Source organism: Lynx rufus, unplaced genomic scaffold, assembly GCF_022079265.1.
Source record: "Lynx rufus isolate CCGP_SWC_20201006 ecotype Redwood Valley unplaced genomic scaffold, mLynRuf1.p SCAF_1, whole genome shotgun sequence".
In the NCBI taxonomy this organism is placed as follows: domain Eukaryota; kingdom Metazoa; phylum Chordata; class Mammalia; order Carnivora; family Felidae; genus Lynx; species Lynx rufus.
The window spans coordinates 21,405,001-21,427,567 of record NW_025814823.1 but is presented as its reverse complement, the minus strand read 5'-3'; the positions used below and the strand labels follow the sequence as shown (position 1 = coordinate 21,427,567).

The following is a 22,567-nucleotide window of genomic DNA, read 5'->3' as shown; positions in this document are numbered from 1 at the left end:
TATCAAGACTAAAGTTCTCCAGGGCACCTGGGTGGCTCAGTCAGTTAAACATCCGACTTCAGTTCAGGTCATGATCTCATGGTTGGTGAGTTTGAGCCCCGTGCCGGGCTCTGTGCTGACAGCTCAGAGCCTGGAGCCTACTGCGGATTCTGTGTCTCCCTCTCTCTGTGCCTCTCCCCAGCTTGTGCTCTGTCATCTCTCTCTCTCTCTCAAAAGATAAACATTGAAAAAAAAAAAAAGACTGAAGTTCTCAAGCTTGTTTTCCAGGCAAGCCCCAATTACTTAGTTTTAACCCAGTTATCCAAATTCATGTAACCTTTGCCTCAGGTCTTAGAGCAAAGGTCCTAAGTTTACTTTGTGGGGAATACTGTATTTTATTTTGCCTTAAATTCTCATCCACAAGCCAGGAAAGTCCACTGTTTAACAGTTCAGTGCATCTTAATTTACAGCATACAGGCCACAAATTACAAAATGAAGACCTTTTTTTATTGAGTCAGCAGAGACAACCAATTCCCCTGTAATTCCCCAAAATTACTTACAGTTTTGTGATGAGAGGATCATCTCGTGTGGCATTTATTGCCCTTTATTAGAGTGAGCTGTTGTCAGGCAGTCTGCTCTACATGGACAATGTCTGTTTTCTGCTTCCATTCTCAGTCCTTTCTCCACATGATCCAGGTACAGATGGAAAAGTCAGTTCTCACCTTTTGGAGGGGACGTAGTAGTGCTATCAAAATACATGCCTAGAAAACAGGTCATAAAGAAAATCATTACAAAGGGGAAACTGCTTTGCCATATAAACCATTATTTAATTGCTGGTTGAAATCCTGACTTTTGGTTAAATGTAAAATATAACAAGTCAACCACCCTCAAAGCCAACCAAACCCAATAGTAACAACAGATGTTTTTAAAAATGTAATTTTTATACAGGTTCTGAAAAACAAACATAAATGTCATATAGATTTTATATAAAAGCTCTAAGGATACATAAAATAAATCCTTATGACTTAAATGTCCTAGCAGAAAACAAATGCTACATATTTGTGTCACAATTTTGTCTTTTTAGATTTCTAAAAGCTTTCTCTGGGGTGCCTGGCTGGCTCAGTCGGTAGAGCATGTGACTTTTGATCTTGGGGTCTCAGTTCAAGCTGCACAATGGGTGTAGAGATTACTTTAAAAAAAACTTTCTTTGGTGTGACTTGCATAGTCTCTTATACAATAGTCCAAGAAAATTTGTTAGAAAACCAATTTCATTCAACAAGGTAGCTCCAGTAAGCAGAGGGATTCAGAAGCATACCATTAACTTTATTAAAAATCTTGTTTATTCATTTTGAGACAGAGCAGGGAAGGGGCTGAGAGAGAGAGAGATAGAGAGAGAGAGAGAGAGAGAGAGAGAGAGAGAATCCCAAGTAGGCTCCGAAGTGTCAGCGTGGAGCCTGATGTGGGTCTCAAACCCACGAAATGCGAGATTATGACCTGAGCAGAAACAAAGAGTCAGATACTTAACCGACTGAGCCACCCAGGTGCCCCAGTAGCATACCATTAACTTTAGAGATGTATAAAGAACTTCAACAATGCTCAGTACATTTGTTTTTTATGATTACGGTAATGGTGTTTCTTAAAAAGTATTTTTTAATGTAAGTACTTTTCATTCTATCATCTTCCATCTCCTCAGATGGAAGGCTGACAAAAAATAGTTAAATTATACTTCATTGAAAAGCTTAGGATTATCAGTTGGATTACTCATGGCCCTCCCAAAGGGATATTGAAATTTCACAGGCCTTCTAACTGTTCACAAACCTACCCACAGGTTTTGACTTAAAAAAATTTTTTTTTTAATGCTTATTTTATTTTTGAGAGCGAGAGAGAGACTGAGCATGAGTAGGGGAGAGGCAGAGAGAGAGATGGAGACACAGAATCCGAAGCAGGTTCCAGGTTCCAAGCCATCAGCAAAGAGCCAGACGCGGGGCTCGAACTCAAGAATCATGAGATCACGACCTAGGCTGAAGTCGGACGCCCAACCAACTGAGCCACCCAGGCACCCCTGAAATTTTTCTTTAAAGGACATTTTAAGATAAATAAGACTTGAGACATGAATGTTAATAGGTAGTAGAGAATCAAAGAAGCCCTATAAAAGTAGTAAAAGGTGGAAAAATTCTTAAATTACCAGAAAAGAGCCCGGGCATTTCTGTATTTATCTAGCTGGTATTCAGCCTTTACAGAAAACATTTACCATAAAGGTATTATTGATTTTCAGCAATTAATTACCATTTAATTGCTAAGCACCCACTCTGTTAAGCTTGTAGAGTATATAATAAAGAGTAAGATAATCCCTGTCCATAAGGCAGGGTATATTAATTGTTCTAAGCCATGTATATGAGCTCAAAAGAGAGAATTTCTGGGTGAGAAGGAAAAATGAACTGGGAAAATTTAATGCAAGAGGTAGATTAGCCTAGGAGGATTTAGACAGGTGAAGATGAGGGAAAGGACATTCTAAGAGTAAATAACTTGAGCTAAGACTTAGATGCAAATTAGAGAAGGGTTTGGAAAAGGAGTATTTCTATTTGGCATAACAACATTACTTTGGTATTAATTCACCATCATTCCCATAGTGTTAAGATGAATGTTACGGAGAACAAAAAATAGGCCTGATACAATTTTGGCTATGCAACCCTTTCCTCTCAAGATTTCTCACTTGAGGGGTGCCTGTGTGGCTCAATCAATTAAGCATCCAACTCTTGGTTTCAGATCAGGTCATGATCTCACAGTTTGTGAGTATGAGTGCCTGGTTGGGCTTGGCACTGACAGTGTGGAGCCTGCTTGGGATTTTCTGTCTCCCTCTCTCTGCCTCTCCCCTGCTCACACTCTCTCTCAAAATACATTTTTTTAAAAAGTGTCATGTCCGAGCAAGTACAGCAACTGTTATATGCTATTAAGTAAACAATGTTAGGTTCAGTGTTGAGAACTTCATATACAAAATTCAATTCCGATAAAAACATAAAAACACAAATTATTAAAAAAAGATTTCTCACTTGATTTGCTGAGCTAAAATCAATAGATTCCCTAATATTTAGGGTAATAAACTTGTCTGATATAATCCTAGATTTCCTTCCCTTTTTTTTTTCTTCAACTGTTTTTTGGCTCTCAAAAGGGTTGCAGGCAATCCAAATCCTCGTTTTCTTCTATTAGAAATTAGGGCCCCTTAAGCAAAGCAAAGCAATCTAAAATATGGTTACATTCATTTCCCTATTCCTCTATTTTCAGTCTAGTGTATCTGTTTTACTCCTTCCAACTTGATACTTTGATTCATGTTTCCTGTACTTGAAAGCCTCCAATATCTTCATTTCCAAGAATTAATTCTACCTATTCTTCTTTAAGCCCAGCTCACCTTCCACCTTCCCTAAGAAGTCTTTTTTGGTGAGTCTAAGTCTACATTTTCTTTGATCTTCTACTAAACTTCAAGTCCACAAGGCAAAATTTACTCTCCACTATTTTCTAGTTGTTTCTTGTATGTTAGTATATTTCTATTATGGCTAAAAGTTCTTTGCTGACAGTGACCATCTTTTTGGACTATAGTAAGTACTAGACATAGAATAGGCCCTTAAAGCTCACTTGAAAAATGCAAAGAAAACTTAAAAAAATTTTTTTTAAGTAAACTGTATGTCACACATGGGGTTTGAACTCATGACTCTGAGACCAACATTTGCATGCTGTATTGACTGAGCCAGCCAGGCATCCCAAATTGTGAAAGAATTTTAAAGTAGTTTTTTAATAACCATCTTTGATGACATAAAATGATATTCACTCGTTATAGAATTTGAGGCCTCAAATTACAACCAACTCAGATTTTCACACCGTTCAAAATAAATTTGCATTATGAATAAACTGTCCTACTCTATCACATGTACATAACATAACCATGATGAAAACCAGTGGCCATTTGTGATAATCCAATTCCTTCTGATCCAATTTCTACAAGTAACTGGCCTTGTTTACAACCAACAGATTATAACTGAGCGTTTTGTAACTCAAATTCTTTAGAGTGTACATCTTTAAGTGTATTATCAAATCATGAATACACTAATGTTCAGCTTGAAATAAAGTGAAACTTTGCTTAAAGGAAATTGGAATTCTTCAAATTAAATCCTTAATCTGAATGAGTCTCTTGTGCTCTACAAGAAAAAAAATTATAATCAAATACTCTTTGGGTTATATGAAACACATTGAACACAATTCTTAAAATTTCTATACCTATAATTACATATTACTTTATACTACTTGATAGTAAGATTCCTTACTCATAAAGTTTGGTGATATTCAGCATGCTTTGAGACAAGACAATATACTGACATACTGTAATTTTTAGGTTTTAGGAAATACTCAAAAGTTTAGGATTACTATAAACTTCAGTTAACTAAATCATCTAGTACTCCATACTGTTCCATTAATTCAATTAAATGCTTTATGTGATAAACTTAAAAAAATTATTTTTTTTATGTGGGGGGGGCAGATAGGGGCAGAGAGAGACAATTCCAAGAAAGTTCTGTGCTGTCAGTGCAGAGCCTAACATGGGGCTCTACCTCATGACTGTGAGATCAGGACTTGAGCTGAAGTCAAGCTGGATGCTTAACCGACTGAGCTGCCTAGGGATCCCCCAAATTTGATTTTTTTCCGAAATTTTATTATTTTAAATTTACAAGTGTTTCTCGTTCTCTAGGTTCCAGTTTTTTTTTTTTTTTCCTCTCTCTCTCTTTTTTTGACTGTGTCTCTTACAGACAAGGTGTTGGTCTGACAAAGGGTAGGAAAAATAAATCTTTTTTTCTATAATGGCAAAGTTAAACATGTAACTTCCAAAATTCTAAGGTGATATTAAAGTCTCCCATAAATCTACAAGATTATTCAACTGTTTCCTTTGCTTTTGTAATATGTCAGTATAAAGAATTATTTGCAGGGTGCCTGGGTGGCTCAGTCAGGTAAGCCTCTGACTTTGGCTCAGGTCACGATCTTGTGGTTCGTGAGTTCAAGTGCCCCATTGGGCTCTCTGCTGTCAGTGCAGAGCCAGCTTCAGACCCTCTTTCTCTCTCTGCCCCTCCTCCGCTCACATGCACTCTCTCTCTCAAAAATAAATAAATAAGTATTTTAAAAAAAGAAGTATTTGCAAAATGGATATATTGGAGGCTGACTTTGTTTAGGGTTTTAAAAATTTGGGACAAGACAGAGACAAATTCAATCTTTTAAATTTTAAACTGAGGTTTGGAGAGAGATAGCAACTTGCTTAAGGCCACACAGCTAATCGCAGAGCCAATTTTAAGTATTTGAGTATCATCACACTTAACTTCTCTAAGTACAGTTTAAGCTTCTGTTTACATTGTCATTCCTCTGGCAAAGTAACAACCTACCTAAACACTTCTTTAGCCTAATGTTCACAAATATGAATTTATTATACTGCATTATAACCTTTTGTTCTCCTTCATTTCATGGTCATCTAAACCACTGAGAAACCGTTAGCTTCTTTTACATGCTCAACTGGTATCTTAATAAAATGGCATCTTGGGGCGCCTGCTCACACTCTGTTTCTCTCTCTATCTCAAAAAAAAAAAAAAAGAGGCATCTTGAGGACAGTGAAGAGAATGGTATCAGAGGCAAGTGCCTTGAACTAAGTGACTTGTTGGATGAATGAATAGCTGTACACACATTACTGAATGAGAGTGAAGTGATGGAAGTTTCATTGTCTGAGACCTTAAAAGGACAAAACCACAGAAAATAATTTACAGATTTGTGCGTCTAGAATCATCAAATTAATCTAATGAACATTTTTACTTCTAATTTGTATTACCTGATTTTCTGCATTATTCCTAATTCTGTATGAATTCTTTTTTAAAAGTTTATTTTGAGAGACAGCAAGTGAGTGAGCAAGCATGTGTTCAAGCATGCAAAGCAGGGGAGGGACAGAAAGAGAGGGAGAGAGAGAGAATCCCAAGCAGGCTCCTTGCTGCCAGCCCTGGACCAACATAGGGCTCAATCCCATGAACTATGAGAGTAAGACCCAAGCCGAAATCAAGAGTCAGATGCTCAATCGAGTCATCCAGACACCCCTGAATTCTTGAGTGAATACTAAGTTATTTATTTAGGGATGCTTATATTATTTTCCATAGAAGCAAGTAACAGAACCAAAAGCATAGTCTAAAAAAATTAATCTAAAATATTAATTTTACTATTTCTATGAGAAACTTCATCTTTTAAATTACGAGAAATTACACACAAAAATACTGACTACTAAAAGTAAACATGTTGGAAACACAGAGAAAGTTCTAAATTTATAAGATTATTTGCTGATAACAGAATTCTAAAAATCTGACTTACCTTTTAAAACCCCCATGTTAAATCAGATTTATTCATTCAACTTTAATTTAAATGCTTACTATCTACCATGTGAAATACGTTTTAATTTTAATGTCCTTACATGTGTAAGGAAACTGTATTACTTGAAATAACATCAGATATCATAAATTGTAGAACTATACATTCCACACATTAATAAATTAAAACTATGAAAATGTAAACAGCACAATTTCACATAAAAAGATTATGTTGACAGGAAACAGAATAAAAAGTAAACTTAGACAGAAAAAGTAATTTCCAACCACTTTAGACTTCTCCATGGCTAATAATTACAGTAGTCCCCCTTATCATTGGTTTCACTTCCCATGGTTTCAGTTACTGCTGTCAACCACAGTCTGGAAGCAGATGACTCCCTTCTGATGAATAGTCAGAAGGTCCACAGTAGCCTACTGCTATGTCACAATGCCTACGTCATTTACTCCATTTAATCTCATGACACAGCAACTTTATCATCTCATACCATCACAAGAAAGTTGAGTACAAGGTATTTTGAGAGCACGTTCACATAACTTTTATTATAGTATATTGTTATAATAGTTCCATTTTATTATTAGCTATTGTAAATCTCTGTGTTTCATTTACAAATTAAACTTTACCATGGGCGTATACGTATAGGAAGAACACAGTATATACAGGGTTCAGTACCACCTGCAGTTTCAGGCATCCAGTGGGGATCTTGGAACATGTCCCTCACAGATAAGGGGGGGGGGGGAGGACTATTGTATGGATACATTTTGAAGATGAGGTTCTTACGCTTCCTTTCACAGGTCTCTGGTAATTCTATTGAGCAATTATCTACCTCAAGCTGTTAACACTGTCATGTCTTGATATCAGAACCCTATTGTAATGCAATGGTATCTCAGGCTTTTTCTTGTCTAAAAATGAGGATATGGAGTATTCTATGGCAGTGAGCAGTTAATTTTAGAAAAGTTATTAAAAATAAAAGGCAATTTTCAGGTGCCAGGGTGGCTCAGTTGGTTAAGTAACTGACTCATTTTGACTCAGGTCAGGATCTCACGGTTCACGAGATTGAGCCTTGCATTGGGCTCTGTACTGACAGTGAGGAGCCTGCTTGGGATTCTCTCTCCCTCTGCCCCTACCCAATTTGTGCTCTCTCTCTCAAAAAATAAATCAATAATTAAAAGGAAATAAAATGAATTTTAGAGTAGCAAATGTGTCAGGTAAATTATCAATCATTTGTTAACTATAAAACACCCAAATATTTGACAAGGTAGGGTTATATCTAGTTGGGAGGACTTAATTATAAAGAGCAACAGAGGCTACCATGTGAAATCTATCCAAGAGGCTACATACAGTAAGCAGGGTATTAAGAGCTTCAGTTAATTTGGGAATATACTTAGGTCCCCCTCCAAAAGTAGAGCCCAGAAGCCAGATTTCCCAATGCAGAGGAAAGCATCTGAATATCCTGGGCTTAGGCAGACAGGATTCAGAGGTTGGATACTGCGGATTTAGGCATGCAGGGTTTGGGAGGTCAGCAAGATCACAAATGGAATGCTAGGTTAAGGAGTCACAACCAGATCAGGGAAAGATGCAAGTGAAAAAAGCATCTATTTCTTGATGAGGTAGAAACAGAAAGTAGTTACAAAGAACTGTTTTGGTTGGATTCTTACAAGCTTGTATGGATTCATTGGCCTAAGCAAGGTTGACTTGGATTTTAAAGCTGTCTTAAGCAATCAACTATTGGGTCAATCACACGACTGACAAAGTGGGAAAAAAAGCTGTTAAATAATTTTAATACCTTTTAAAGTACTTAATACTTTTAAAACTCTGAATCTTAAGATAGTAGAAGTTAACTGAAATTCCTGACCTCCATAGTGCTTTCTTGTAAAATTTGAGAACATCTGGGAATCCATTTCAGCCTGCTAGAGACAATTTTTCTTAAGACTTACATCAGATATATTGTCAAAGTTTTTGTCTATGTTACCTAGGGGATAAAATATGCTGTGTGAAATTCTTTATTCCTAACTAGTACATCATCTCAATGAGAAATGAACACTTACAAAGGCTTTCACATACAAAACTGTATTAACTGGCAAACACTATTTCACTTTTCTAATTTCTCTTTCCTTCTGATCCTTTGGTGAAATTGTGATACTGGTGATCTATAAATAAATTTGACATGAGCCTGGAGAATTCCACTGTAAAGTTAAGATACAATTTCTGGCTAAGTGACTAGTGAGTTGTCTTGGGCAACCATATTAATATTGGTATCAATATATCATGTAATAAGGAAAAAAACTAACATACTACTTAGTGCTGTGGGGTCATCAGCTCTACTTACTACATTAGTCACAGATGAGCTGTTAAGATACAGTCTCTGGGCTTATAGACCAACAGAAAAGAAGGGAAAAAAAATCATCACAGAATGATGTAACATAAGCAATAATGAAACTATTGTAAGGATGATAGTACAGAAAGGGACTGATCTTCTGTGTATGTAGACAGGCCCTTCTGAGGTAATACCTGAGAACATTTCTAAGTGCTGAGTGAGGATTTGTTACACTGCCTGGAATTGGTTGAGACAGAATGTTTAATACTAATTAAGCCCTGCCAGAAGTTTAATTCCTTAAATTGATATGAACTACTAAGAAAAATGGTATGTCTGATAGCTTAGGGATAGTATCCAAAACAAGTCACAATTTGTATTGTATAGTTTGTCTGCAGTCAGTTACAAAAGGTCTATTTTTCTTGGATTTTGATGAGCTTTCAGAGACACAGTATGCTTAAGTGGGAGGACAATGATGTTTGATGCTTTAAAAACAATACAACCAAGTATGACCTATTGATTGTGTAGACTTACTCTGGACAGTTGGGGGGGGGGTGCAGCTTTCTCAATGTCCTCTATCACATTGCTATCACAATGAAGATGACTCAATTCATATATCTGCATGTATATATCCATGGACCATGCAAATAAATATACAGAAGGTCATGGACACATAAACACATCCCATGACAAATGTTACCAAAACACACTTCTAAGAGCAGGTCTCCTTGCGGTAGGACAATAGTACCATCGTGGAATATTTGAGAAGTTAATTTGGTTTGATAGAATACTTCCACATACAAACCTATCTTTAAGGTATCAGTATTATTTTTAGCAGTTTCCGGCTTAGTATTTTGTCTCCTCTACCTCTGATTAGTTATAGGACAGAGGTTGTAAATATTAATTACTAACAGCAGATCTGCAGTCAAACCACCCGGTCTTGAATAGTGATTTCACCCTCCCCCCCCCCAACTTATTAGTTATGCGGCATTAGGCATACTATTTCCTCAACTCCATTTCTTTACCTGTATCACAGGGATAATGATATGCTTCCCTCACAAGGAGGGGGAGACTTAAATGGTTTATTACATGTCAGTTTCTAGCAAAAGACAATGTGTTAGCAGTTATTTCTATCACTAAAAGCAGCACCTAAAGCTTGAGTGGTTTCTATATGCACTTAAATCAACCCTAGTAGATATTAAAATACTTTGATTTAGGTCATTTTCACTAAAATTACCAAACAATAAAAAAATTACTGGCTTATCTCCCAGAGGGGCAAATAAACCTAAAAAATGTGCCGCAGCTGATGTTCCATTATTATATTTACTATTATCTCCTATCCATAATCTCAAATCTAACTTGGAAGAGAACCAGAGTGTTTGAAAAAGTACTTAGCTGTAAAAACTAAGAAACCTGCCTTAAAAGATGTCACAAAAATTATTTTCTTAGCCAAGCCATAATACTGTTTGTCTCAACAATGATTTGGCCTCAAAAGAACTGGCAAAGATACTACAAAATTCTTTCCTGCACATCTGATGCCAGAATCAACTACACTCCACTGCCAATTTCAGAGTGATATTGATCCTCCCCGGCACACTCCATTTAATAAGTAACTGAGCACCTACTATGTGCCTGGCAAGATAGAAAAAGTTCCAACTGAAGCTGGATTCCCCTATATGTAATTACAGAAAGAATTCCAAGAGTAGTGATTCTAAGCCCAAGCTATTGTCCTGCAGTCTTATGAACATCCAGCACCACAGAATATAAACATCAAAGAATGCCGTACTGACACTATAACTAAAATCTCAAATCAGAACTATAGATTAAAAATTACTATAGAATGGATTCCTTCCTGTTTATCTAATATTTTCAACTTTACTCTCCTGTTAAGTCTTAAGAGGAAAATGAAAAGTTAATGATCCATTTCTATTCTGGATTTGTCTAATAGCCTTCAAAAAGTAATCCTTCTTGAAAACAAATGCCAATTTATAAAAGCTTATAATATTTAAAAATTATGTTCTAACTCTTAGTATTTAATGAAAGTAAGTTAACATTTTTATTTCATAGTTCTCAGACAAGTGATATGTTTCTGGAAACCTTGATCTTGAACTTCTTAGAGTACCTTCCTTAGATGCTGCCAGGTCTGTTAAAACAATGATCATTATCAGTAAAAACTGTCCAAAAGCAAAACAAAATCCATGTTTCCCTATGATTTCCTTTAGTCAAAAGTTGTCCTGTTGGCACAAATGGTCTTACATTTTAAAGGCAAGGACTTAAGATGATGTGTACTCATTTTCTTCATTCCAAACAGTATCTTTAAATCTTACTAACTACCCCAACCCCATTTCATCACTTTTGAGGGTCTTGGCAAAGCAGTCCACTTCCCTAATGCACACATTCAAAGTCAGCAGAAAGCCCTTGCACATCCCTGAAACTCCCCGGTTTTGCCCTCCAGGTGAAAACAAAATGCACAAGCCTCAGATTGTTATTTGTCTTCTCTTTTTCAAGGAAGCTTGGAAGCTCCTCAGTACCTTCAACCATTCCTTGTGAGATCTGAGCACCTCATATTTTTCAATTTTCTGAATGCACTCCAGTTGGTTCACATCCATACTCTACATGTGTCCTGACATGAGTCATACATACCAAGACTTCCAATCAACAACGGTTTGGGGGAACAAGTGTTTATTAGAATGTAACAGGTTAACCTAAATAAATCAATTTTCATGCTAGTTTTGAAATGTGTCCAAAGTTTACCTAAATTCCAAATTAAATAATCCAACTTGGCTATCCAGAAACCAAGGCTACCTAGTATTGTTGGGGGGGGGGGGACGGGGAAGTACACAGAAGAAATTCTCTTTTTTGGGTGAGGGGGTATTTAGTTCCTTAATCAATATGGGAAATACAGTAAAACCATCACAAACTTTTCCTGAAGAGTGTGACTATGTAAACTTTCTAAAATGAGTAAGTCATCAATTTTTAAAGGTCCAAATACCTTGAGTTTTAGAGGTAAACACATCTAAGAATCACTAATTTAAAAAACAGTACAATAGCTTATTATCGACCAGAGGCTTTACTTTTGGGTGTTTTTTTTTTCCCAGAGGATGCAATAAACCACTAAAATGCAGACCCTAGTGGCACAACAGGGTCTGACCTGAAATCTGCACCACAGGCCTGTTCTGGTGACAAATATCCTCTCCACAGGTAAAGATTTTTAGATCCCCTCAAATGTATTTTCTTTACCGTATTAGCCAACGTGTTTTCAGGTTCTAAACCTGCTTTTCTAAATTAAACTACCACTGTTCTTAAGAGTTTCAAATTATAAAATATTTGCATGTGAAAAAACCAAGTTGAGACATACCATATTTTGCTTACATTCTAAATGGGTCACAGTAACAGAAAGGTCATACACTAGAACTCATACATTTGTGTTAGGTTTACATATTGGTAACTTTAGTCATGTTTTGCACGAAATGTCCATATTAATGTTTTTTGAATATCAAATATGAATTCCACAATTTTAGAACAGCTCAGGTTTTTGGTAAATTTGATGTGGTTATGGAGATACAAAAGAAACAAATTCATAACTTAGTACACCAGCCTTAGATTTCTCTCTGAGCAAATCTTGGGCCACTATACATATTTCAGTAGTTATTTTTCTTTCCTGCTAAAAAATCTTCAATGACTTCCCTTGCCTCAGAATGCTTCTCACACAATGGAAAGGTACCGTTGGGGTTGGCATGCAGGTGTGGTAGAAGAAGCCAAAGGGTAAACAAGATGCATCTTCCCATAAACTCAGATTTACTAATCTTGAGGAAAAAAAGTTAATAAAATTTAAGCATTTTTACAGTAAAATATTATGCAACAAATTATAAAGACAATAGTTTAAGGTATACTTTAGATAAATGTAAAGAAAAAATTTTCTTAGCCAAAAGCATATCCCCTCTCTTCTCTAGAGAGAGATGTTCTAGATTTTGATCCCTGGAATAGTTATGATTTGGATTAAGAAATAAAATTTGTTAATTCAACTATGCAACTAGAAGGGAATAATATAAAGCTAATAATTGTGTTGCTACTGGATAGTAAAAATAGGATTTTTAAATAGAATTTTTTGCCTTTTCCAAAGGTTTCTATGCCTATGTATTCCTTTTATGCTAGGAGAGATTAAATCTTTTCAAGGAAAATTATTTTTTCTATTAAAAAGTTTATTTATGTATTTTTTAAAGTTTATTTTTGAGAGAGACAGAGCATGAGAAGGGGAGGGGCAGACAGATAGGGAGACACAGAATCTGAAGCAGGCTCCAGGCTGAGCTGTCAGTACAGAGCCCGATGCAGGGCTTGAACTCACAAACTGTGAGATTACGACCTGAGCTGAAGTCGGAGGCTTAACTGACTGAGCCATCCAGGTGCCTCCCCCCTCCTCAAATTTTTTTAAAGTAAGCTCTACACCCAAAGTGGGACTCGAACTCATGACCCCAAGAACAAGAGTCACATAATCTACCGACTGAGCCAGCCAGGTGCCCCAAGCAGGAAAATTCTTAATTTTTAGATCTGAAAGTCAGTTTCATTGCTGTTAAGTATCTGTAACTATAAAATAACTGGATTTGTTTTTCTTTACATAGTTTATTCATACAGTTTCAAAATTAAAATAGATTTATCACTTTTATACTTACCTTTTGAAGTTTTGAAGAGTGGAGAAATGACAGCAAAAGCACTCAACAATGAATTCAAGATGTGATTTTTGAATTCCTTTCAACCCTCCTTTGAGAACAGAGATTGCTCCCCTACAGCTGATTTTTAAATTATCTGATTTTTGAAGTTACCTGTTCAGTTCTTCCCTGATAGTTAATTTTTATCACTTCTAAATTTCCTGAACCCAGCAAAATTTCCAAAAGGGTTATGATTATGTGGTGGTGCTTCAAATATTTGTTTTTATTTTTTAAGGATTTTTCTCTCTCCTTTTCAAAAACAACCTTTCCCCAAGTCACAAAAATCATAAAGCTTACTTATAATCATGAAAATAAGATCCACCTTCCTCATCTTAATAAGATTTGTCTCACACCTGTAGTAAACCAGTGATTAACAGTTCAGCAAATGTATTCTTCTAAGGAGTCTGTTCATACTGTCTCACATTTATCATGAACAATTTTCTAGCTGATCAAATATTCATTACATTATTTTAAGTAGCTGCACAGTATTCCACTCAGCATGTTATTTAATTAGCCTTTTAATATTGGACACTTTAAAAACTCTTACAAATTTTTATTATTATAAGCAACACCATAATAAACACATGCATTACTTAAGAGTGTATTTATTAATTACTTTTACAATATTGAAAAATTAAAATGATGACTTATCATTCCTTTCAATGTGCTAAAATCCTAAAAATATATATGGATGGTTCATACTCAATTATATATGAGATATAGAAAGAGAGAGGGAAGGAGGAAATGGAAGTAGAGAAAGAGGGCCAGAAGGAAGGAGGGAGGGAGAAGAGATTTTCATGTAACTGAGGAAAAAAATCAACTATATCAACGTCAGCACAAAATTAGTATTTAAACTTTGGGACCTGATATTTAGGTTGATGTTTTCAAGTTCTGGGTGTTTTAGTCCACTTGCTTTTCTTCATTTTGTTTATAAAATTTTAAATGTTTATTCATATGGCTAATGCATTTAAAAGGTTAATATGTATTAATAAATGAGGCACAATTAATGATGAAGTATTATGTCCCTCAGGTGTGTTAAGTTAGGAAAAAAAAGGCTAAGAACTAGAGATATAAATCATTCATACCACAAGATAGAGGGATAATACCACATGGTTAAAGTCAGGAAACATTTACCACACACAAGAGGTCTGGCTCATTTTTAACCACGTACAGGGAGGGATTAGCTGGGAGAGAACTGGGGTGGTGAAATGGCATAAATAAAAGCAAACAGAAAAACGGATGGGTCAAGACTAGTTCACCTAAAGAAGAGTTGGGGCAATATCATGATGCAAAAGCTAACAAGTTTGAATTTTACCTTATAAACAAAAGCAGTGTTTTAGGAAGATTAAGTTAGTGGGATAGATACCATAGCGAATGAAACAATTCCAGGCAAAGAACGTTTCAGCTAAGATGCTACAGAACAGGTGATAAATCATTAAATACTTAATTATGACATCAATTCCAGAATGGAGGCATCAAATGGCGGTGATTTGTTTGGGTAAATGACAAACATGAGTAAGTTTAGTGTCTCCTGGAGCTGTTAGCTTTGACAAGCTAAACTGATCAAGTGGAAAACAAATTCAGAGCCATCAAAGCACAATTTGTAAAAATCTGATCATCACACATGTACCTATTAACCAACTATTTAAACATTTTGTTTAAAATGTTTAAACAATAGTGTCTGATGGAGGTTGTAATCTTGAGTCAGATTTATAAAAATACTGTTCTACCTACAAAGGTCAAATAGGCTGAGACGCATACTGCTGTCAAAGTTCTCTGAAGGAAGTATGAAAAATTAAATCTGTAGAACAAGCTAAAAGCTGAAAACAGCCGTAAGATCTAGCCCTTACAGACTCTTCGATCCCATGAATTATGAGTCCCCTTCTTGTGTATTTAATCGTAGCCAACCAGATCTCCTTGCTGTTTCTTGTACACACCAAAGTGGTTCAGCCTGAAGATCTTTGAAGTTGTTATTTCACCTGCCCGAAAGGCTCTTTTCCCAGATACCTAATAATTTGCTCATCGTTTTAAAAATCTTTGTCTAAATAATCATTTGTCAAGCATTTTCTCTCTACAGTATTTAAAAACTTCTCTCTCCTGTCTTCCAAACACCTTTATTCCATCCTTTCCACCTCCTTTGCATTATTTTTCTACAAAGTACTACCATCTGACACACCACATATAGTACCTATCAATTTTTTCGTCTAGTTTATTACTCACATCTCACTTCCAAGATCATACACTCTATGAGGGCAGAAATTTGTTTTGTTCTACAGATCCTCAGCATTTGAGTAGAATAAATTTGTACCTCTCTTTATAAATGTTTCAAATCTATTTTTATTTTATTATTATTTTTAATTTTTTAATGTTTTATTTTTGAGACAGAGAGAGACAGAACATGAGCAGGGGAGGGGCAGAGAGAGAGGGAGACACAGAATCTGAAGCAGGCTCCAGGCTCTGAGCGGTCAGCACAGAGCCTGATACGGGGCTTGAACTCACAAACTGCGAGATCATGACCTGAGGTGAAGTCAGACGCTTAACCGAGTGAACCACCCAGGCACCCCTCAAATCTATTTTTAATGCTCCCTGTCAAACATCTGCATTTTCACACTGCCACAGAAGACATTCATGAGAATATAAACAAATTAACATAAAAGTCTGCATTGACCATGTTAAAATTTATAAATTCTCTTAAGAAATCATGTACTTATTCAACTTTCTTGACTTACACGGTAGGACAATAAATACCTTTCTTCATTGCTTGCTTCAGGCTAAAACAGCATTTTTAATATTGAGGACATGGAAACTTAAAAAAAATTCTGTGATTTACTATCATATGCATTAAGTCCAAAAAGAAATAGTTTTAGTGGTATAATAAAAACTTATATTCCTGAAATGGTATAATACAAGCATTCCCCAAAATTATAAAATAATGAGATGCGGAAATTAGCAAACTTTAGGGTGATTCAGAATTTCTATCACTTCCTAAAGATATTCCTTAATAGAATAATCGATGGTAGTAAGTGGTTAAATTATAAAACAAAGAGAATACCTTTGAATAACAAGTTAATCAAACTGAGTAGCATTTTGTGTAAATAGGTAGCTAAAAATTTCTCAAACAAAATCTAATCCTATGGCATATGATAAATACAAACAATAATAACATTTTCCAGGCAGTTTACATTTCTTCAAAACACAAAAGTTCAATTGCAAGAATGTAATACCAGATTATTCAAAGTTCCACAGAATTAAGGGAGAACTGTAATCATCAGTATGCTAATTTCAGTATATTACTCATAAAGTTTTTACATGAATTCAATGTATTAGTAATCAAGAAATAGACCCAAATAGAAATTATAAATGTTGAATTTAATTTCAGTAAAATAAAGCCAAAAAAAAAAAAAAAGCAAGTAATTTGTCACCTCACACAGTAACTTTAACATTAGAGGTTTAAACTTAGTATTTATTTTGTCAATTATTTTTTTCTTCATATATAGCTTTCATATATAGCTTTAAAAAAAGACATCAGAAATTTGTGAGATATATTTATAAATAAATAAGGCAAGAATATATACTCTCACATTTCTGGTGTGAGTTAATTCTGCATTAAAGGGGCTCAAGCTATTAATAAGAGAAATTATAAGAAATCCTTTGATAACAGATGAAAATACAAAATTTTAGCTGGAAATGATGATGGTCTCATTTCTTCTTCTAGCTATGCAAATAGTATGTCTAAATACTTACTAGGACCAAATCTATCTGAAAAGTTTGGAACATTAATTTTTCTTTTTGTTAATACTCAATGAGAAACAACACTGAGAATAAAACTTTTTCGAAGAATAAGGGATAGTAATATCCACCTGTAAAAGGAAAAAAAATTGATTTAGAATGTCAATTTCTAAATTGATAAATCATTAACAGAGATCACAGTTTATGCAAGCATAATCTTGCTAATCCAATAGAGCTAACCTGGGCACATACCCATAATGACACTTAGTGGCTTAAAAACAACATGTAATTCTCTAACAACCAAAAGGATATATAATTGATTGAAGAAAATCTTCATTGTTGAGTACAGAATTAAGTCTACGGCCAAATTTTCATATTTACTATCACATATCAATATGTGTGACCTTAAGAGATCTGCCTTTAAATACAGGATGTGAACTGAGTTATTCAACTATTACAATATTCCTCTTGCTACCTCCTGAATACTTGCCTGCGTCCTGAGTTAGCTCCAAACAAACTCAATCCATATTCCAAGTAACAGATTTAAGATGCTCAATATTGAAATTATTTGGCATCAACTTAAAAAGAAACCTGAATGAAAGAAGATGAGCATTTTTTTCCCAAAGATGATGGAAAAAAAGAAAACACACACCTGTATATATTTATTTTTTCTTTGTAAAAATAGTCAAATTAAGGTTAACATTAAAAGGTACAACTTTTATTTTACTATTTGCTTTTAATGTGTTCAAAATTACACAAAGATAAAGTGTATTAACTCGTACAAATACAACTTCCAGTTCTGAATTACCTAAATGTGTGTGTTTCATTAGGTACTGACAGGCTACTTCCTCTTAAGAGACTGGAAAGAAGCTGAATGCTGTTATGATAAATTTCATTATAACAGTTTTTCTATAGTTTCTCACTTTACCAATATTTTCATTTTCCTTTAATCTATTCTCAGGATTAAAACAAGAAAAGTTTTCATTTAGCAATAATAGCCCCAAGTGTTCCTTCTTCACATCTGGAGGACCTAGATATAAAAATTCACCTCTAAATGTAAAATCCAGGTTTTCTCTCTTTCATTTAGAAGGCAGATTAGACTAAACATAATATACTTAGAAAAACAAAAACAGGAAAAAAGGTATCTAATTCCTGAGTTATTCTGGAAAATAGTGGACAAACTTTGTAATTCATTTAATAAATATTTCTAAGAATCTAGATGTTAAATCTTGGAGTACTTTCAGTGGAATCAAAAGTTATATTTGTTAGTCTTTCATAAAATAGTTGAAATGAAATAAAGGAAAAGAGGTGAACAGCTTGATGAATGATTTTTCAAAGCACCAAGTCAATAGTGCTTAATTGTACTTAATGTAAAAGCTGGCATTTAATTCTAGCTACCATATATATGGTATACTGCTTCCTAATTTGGGGAAAAAAATTTTTGCTGGGGAAAAATTGTTTTTAAAAATGAGAGCTTTGCCTTACATATTTTCTTTACCTTTACATTAGACTTTAAAATGAAGATCCTTGATTACAATTTCTTAAATTACATCTGAAGTACTTTTAGGGTTTCTAAAAGACAATAATAATTGGAAATGATTTGTTAAGAAGTGCTTTTATTTTGTAGATTTCCTGTTTGGCTGCAATTGAAAAGGGTAAGCTATTCCTTGTAGAAAAGAAGACCAAAAGTGTGATATGCTACACAAAAACACCTGTCTTGTCCTGAACATTAATTTTTAGTTTAATGACTTAATAAAACAATAAATAAGAAACAGAAGGTAAAGAAAACATTTTTCTTTAAATCTTAAATTAAAAATTTCAACTGTTACATCTATAAAATTAGTAACTATAATAATAATGTTTACTTTTACTGTGAAGTTAAATATTGACTATAAAAAAGCAAACAAAGTCACATTTTCAACTTGTCAAAAATCTTCAGCTAAGGATTTAATAGAAACAAGATAAAACAATGATAGTGTAAAGACAGAAGGCATAGGATTAAGATTCTAATCTGTCATGTGGGGCAAATTACCTAATTTGAATTTGTTTCCTGAGCCACCCAAAAAATAGGCTGGTCATCTGTAAGGCCTTTCCTACCTTTGAGTTTATGATTAAGAGCATTTTGAGACCCAGGATTTCAGGGATTTAATTCACACGTTTTGAAATTTCCCCCTTCTAACGAAATATTTAGAAACATTACTAAAAATTGTCTTGTAAGTTCTGTTCAGAATGTATATTTTATAATGCACACTCATCTGTGAAATAAGCAAATATTTTTAAACTTCATTTTACTGGAGAAACAAAGGAAAAATGAGTATTTAAAAATTTCAGTATTTACAATGAATATAAATATGCATTAAAGTAAATTTGGTTCTGTATAAGCTCTTTCAATAAACTCTTGATGGCATTCAACACTATTATTAAATTGCACTTACATTATTTTTTTTTTTTTACAGATTTTAAGTAATCTCTACATGCAATGTGGTACTTGAACTTACAATTCCGAGAGCAAGTGTTACACACTCTACTGACTGAGCCAGCCAGGCACCCCACAACCATGTTAATACAGATACATCTTAAAAGTTACTACTTATTTTTATAGAATCATACTAAAGATAACAAGATTCTCAATAATATTGAAAATACATTATCAATAAAACTGAAGATATATCAATGATGTTAATACATATTAAGACATATTAAAATATAAAACATATTAGACTGTAGAACATGGCCAGCCTTACTTCAGCAGCACAGTTAATACTGGAGATAATTTTAGAATCTTAACGCCAATATTTACGTGCTGCTAAGGCACTGCTGACATCACTATCATAAGAGCTATGAATAAAAAGAAATATATTTTCTTCAGAAGATCAGATCCTTGTATTTTTGAGGCAGCACAATATGGCCTGCACCTTTTCAAAATCCACAAACCATTATGTGCTGCTACTTTACTCCAAGGTTTTGTTTTTTAAACACACATTAGCACCTGAAGATACAAAAAATTTTTTTCTTTTAGAAGAGAATACATTAAGAAACCAATATTTAAAGATTATAACGGACAAAGTATACATAAATAGCTATTTCTTAGAAGCTTTTAAGTAGAATAGTAAAATTTATTTCTACATCAAATGTTTAAGGAAAGCCTACTACGTGCTAAGCATATTGCTATAGGTTAGGAACACAAAGATGTGTAATATGAGGAAAAGCTAAGCATTTCCTCCCCCTTTGTCAACTTAATAAGCCAATAAAGTTAAATATTTAATCAAATTTTTGAATGTATTAAATGTATAAAAGTTTTTTTTCCTTTTATAAACACAAAGTGAATTCATAAAATTTGGTCTTTACCTTGGTAAAAGCAAAATTTACAGACAGCAGTTCATTCCTTGCAGTATGCCTTTCTAAAGACATCTTCCATCCAGTAGGTAAGACTTCATGTCAAAGGAAAAATAAGAAATGACATATAAGAGCTCAGTTTCAATAAACTTAAGCTAAGAAAATGCAGATGTACTTTTAAAGGAAAAGATGATGTCACATGAAATATTTTAACGCTAAATAAAGTGAAAATATACAAAAGACTCAAGTGAATTTTCTAATTAATTTATCTTAAAAAAATCCAAGTATTATCTTACCCTTAACATTTATCCCTTTTTTAGAATAGTTACTCTGTTAAAAGTTGGACATCACTTTACATAAGAATTAAAGATTATGAAGCCTTTGGAAGATGAATTAACTTTGTACCCAGAGATGAGAAATAAAATTGGAATCCTGTGGCTCTTGATCTTCCTTTATCCTATCGGCCTCCCCTCTTCACCAGGCATGGAAATACACTCCTGAACAGTTTCCACTTACTCAGATGTAGGAATGTAATAACCTCTTTCTCTAAAAGATACAAGGAAACTGCCACCACTCTAGTTTAAGCCTCGATAACCTTTTGCTCCAGTTTTCTCATCATTAAAATGGCTATGCTACAATGACTTGAGAAATACGTAATACATATTTGTATTTACCAACTACATTTGGAACGGTTCTTTAGGCTACCCTTTCCCACTTTCCAAACAAAAATGTAAACATGGTATTTTCAAATATACAAAATTTATGTACGTACTTTTTTCATTTAACAAATATCTTAATACCTACTATGTGCAAGGCACTGTCCCAATTGTTACACTAGTGAGTATACGGACACAATTCCTTCTGAGAATTTAAAATCATTTAAGGGGCACCTGGGTGGCTCAGTCAGTTAAGCGTCCAACTTCGGCTCAGGTCATGATCTCACAGTTCGTGGGTTCAAGCCCTGCGTCGGGCTCTGTGCTGACAGATCAGAGCCTGGAGCCTGCTTCAGATTCTATGTCTCCCTCTCTCTGACCCTCCCCCGTTCATGCTCTGTCTCGCTCTGTCTCAAAAAGAATACTGAGCAGGCTCCACACTGTCAGTGCAGAGGCCTGATGTGGAGCTCAAACTCAGGAACCGTGAGATCATGACCTGAGCAGAGATCAGGAGTCAGATGCTTAACCAACTAACCCACCCAGGTACCCTAATAAATCTTTTTTTTCTTTTAAAAACTTCACAGTAATAATGTCTTATTATTTTTAGACTATTGCGGTTAAATACATGACATAAATTTTACCATTTTAAAGGGTACAGTTCTGTGGCATTAAGTCTACTTACACTGTTGTATGACTATCACCACCTTCCATCTCCATAACCTTTACATTTACACCAACTGACACTGGAGCCACTAAACAGTGGCCATGCTTCCATTCCCTCAGCCCCCGGACACCACTAGTCTACTTTGTCTTGATGAATTTGCCTATTTCAGGTACCTTATATAAATGGAATCATGTAACATTTATTTTTTGTGTGTCTGGCTTTTACATAGGGTTAACTTTTTCAAAGTTCATCCATGTTGCTGCATATTTTACACTATCTTTCCTTTTCACAGCTGAGTAGTATTCGATTGTATGTATATACATTTTGTCCATCTATGAACATTTAAGTTGTTTTGATCTTTCTGTTATTATGATTAATTGCTGCTATAAACATGGTATACAAATATCTGCTTGAGTCCTGCTTTCATTTCTTTTTGGTATAAACCCCAAAGCAGTATAACTGGATCATATGGTATTTAATTCTATTTTCATTTTTTTGAAAAACTGCCATACTTTCTTTCTTAGATAGTGGCTATACCATTTTACACTTCCATCAGCAAAGCAAAAGGATTCCAATTTCTCCCCATCCTTGCCAACACTTACTATTTTTTTCTTGTTAAAAAATAATAGCCATCCTTGGGGATGTGAGATGGTATCTTGGTATAGTTTTGACTTTCATTTCCCTAATGATTAGTCATTTGAGCATGTCAGGCTTATTGACCATTTGTATATCTTCTTTAGTGAAATATGTATTCAAGTCCTTTACTCATTTTTTAACTGGGTTTTTATTTTGT

The 22,567-nt window shown here is 34.5% G+C and overlaps 1 long non-coding RNA gene across 1 annotated transcript in view; it reads right to left on the bottom strand.

Moving 5' to 3' along the window:
* The window catches only part of LOC124511957 (uncharacterized), a 49,231-nt gene that overhangs the window by 2,970 nt on the left and 23,694 nt on the right, over positions 1–22,567 (bottom strand). Inside the window, exons 4-6 of the long non-coding RNA XR_006962003.1 lie at positions 20,470–20,552; positions 17,137–18,693; positions 540–740 (exon numbers count right to left, since the gene is read on the bottom strand). This is a non-coding gene — a long non-coding RNA (uncharacterized LOC124511957). The remainder of the gene's footprint in view (positions 1–539; positions 741–17,136; positions 18,694–20,469; positions 20,553–22,567) is intronic.